The sequence below is a fragment of the Silene latifolia genome, chromosome Y (genome assembly GCF_048544455.1).
Source record: "Silene latifolia isolate original U9 population chromosome Y, ASM4854445v1, whole genome shotgun sequence".
Classification (NCBI taxonomy): Eukaryota; Viridiplantae; Streptophyta; class Magnoliopsida; order Caryophyllales; family Caryophyllaceae; genus Silene; species Silene latifolia.
Genome location: NC_133538.1, coordinates 364632647 through 364634870, shown reverse-complemented (window position 1 = coordinate 364634870; position 2224 = coordinate 364632647). Strand labels below are relative to the sequence as shown.

At 44.9% G+C, this 2224-nt stretch overlaps 1 non-coding gene across 1 annotated transcript; it reads left to right on the top strand.

Moving 5' to 3' along the window:
• The first annotated feature begins 1452 nt into the window (after positions 1 to 1452).
• LOC141635739 (small nucleolar RNA R71) lies at positions 1453 to 1558 on the top strand. The gene has a single exon (XR_012540402.1). It is a non-coding gene; the product is annotated as a small nucleolar RNA R71 (small nucleolar RNA).
• The last annotated feature ends 666 nt before the right edge of the window (positions 1559 to 2224 follow it).

The window sequence follows — 2224 nt, the reverse complement described above, 5'->3', positions numbered from 1 at the left end:
AACTACCCGGGTGTGACTGTTTGGGAGGTAACTTATTCTGAACTATGGCAGTCCCTACTTCGGTCAAAGCTACCGTCTCATGATCATTAATATGCCTCTTATGTGATAAAATTTCTTTCATAAATTTAAGGTAAGAGGGTACCTATGTCAGCAATTCGGCGAACGAAACAGTGACTTGCAAGGTTTTCAGAAGTTCGACAAATTTACCGAACTGTTGATTAGCCTTCGTGTTCTGTAGTCGCCTCGGGTTGGGCACGGTAATAGGTATTTCGAGCCCCTTGTTCCTCTCTTCCAACGTGTCGGCTGGATCAAGCTCTATATCCTTCGATCGAGAATTCTTACCTCTCGATCGAGGTCTTTCAGGAGAGATTTCACACGATCGAGCACTAGCAGGCTCTCGATCGAGTTCTTCTTTATCAGCAATAGTCGATCGAGCAAAAAATATCACTCGATCGAACTCTTTCCTCAACATTTCCACTCGATTGAGCTATTTGGGCTACTCGATCGAGTTGTTCTTTTTTCTGGTCACTCCATCGAGCAGTATTTTAACTCGATCGAGTACTTTCTTCATAAGTTTTCCTCGATCGACCCCCAGAAACTAGTCGATCGAGCACTTTCTTCGTTGTCAGCTCATTTTCATCAACAGTAACTTATTCATCAACAAGATTAGCCTTCCTCGGGTCTGATTTCAACAGCTTGGGTCCCTCGTATGAACGACCGCTTCTCAGATTTATTAAATTAACCGTCTCATGTGGATTCTTATCGGCTTGTGACGGCGAATGACCCTGCTTTCTCATGGACTGGTTCGCGTCTAACTGGGCAACTTGAGTTTCAAGTGACTTGATGGACGCATCTTTTTGTTGGTCACGTAGCTGCCACTGCTTTGTCAAATACTGCAACATCATCTTCAATTCAGATAGGTCACTTACCCCACCAGAAGATGATGCACCTTGATTGGGAGGAGGGAAGGTAGGAGGCTTTTGAAAGACTTGTTGAGCCTTATGAGGAGGGACATATGGCTGCAGCTGCTGCGGTGGAGGAGTGGGATTGAGCACATTTTGACTTGTCCACCTCAGGTTGGGGTGGACTGCCCCTTGGTTATTATAATAGGAACCCCCTCCTTGCCTGTATTGTTGAAAAGCAAGGACCTGTTCCTTCTCTGTAAGACAGTCAATAGGAGTATGACCGTCGTTGCTCCCACACCTCTCACATGTGACGGTGTCCTGTCTAGTCAAAAGATGAAACGTCTGTTGATCTGAAGCAGGTTGCAGTTCTAATCTATCAAACCGGGCATTCATGGCTTCCAACTGAGCCACAACTGCCTTGTTAACCGCGTGAACTATTCGAGTACCATCTCGTGGGTTCCAATACTCAGCACAATGGGTCGCCATCTCCTCAATAATGGCCCATCCCTTATCATCATCAGTATTCTTGAGCCGACGCCACGGATCAAAACCATGGTGAGGAAGAGAACTCACCAACCTCTTGAACCGACACCAAGCTTCATAGAAAGTCTCATCAGGTGCCTGCTTGAAACTAGTGATCTTTGCCCTCAGCTGATTGGTGCGCTGCGGAGGGAAATATCTCTTATAAAAAGCAAGAGCAAGGGTCTCCCAGTCTGTGATTCCTGCGGCCGTGCGGTCCAAGTCGGTCAGCCACTCCCTGGTTGAGTCAGTCAAAGAAAAGGGAAACAGCACCTCCTTAATCTTGTCTTGAGTTACCCCCTTTGTGGCGGGGATTGTAGAACAGTAGTCCGTAAAGACCTCCATATGCTTCCTTGGGTCTTCACCTGCCACATCTCTAAAGAGATTTCTCTCCACCAGATTGATATAAGACGGACGGATGTCAAAAGTATTCCCATCCTCAGTCTGGAGATTGAAACCCTTGGTAATAGATGTGTGAGATCCCTGAAAAAATCTCCTTTTTTGAAATAAGTAAATAATATGGAGTCGCCAGTAGGTTTTATAAAAAACATACAAAAATAATTTTAACGGAAAAGACCCCTTTTGATCCCTGGTATGGGGACTGATCCGTCACTCCGGCCTAAACCAAATATTGCGGATTCGGGGGTAAAGGTACGATCAGGGAAGGAGTTAGGCACCCGGATCGCCCATCAAACTGACGACCTCTACTATTTATTCATAATATTATATATTTGACGAAACTAACAATAAAAAAAAGGTTAACTATACAATTTTATACATAAGACGATGTAAATTTGAGA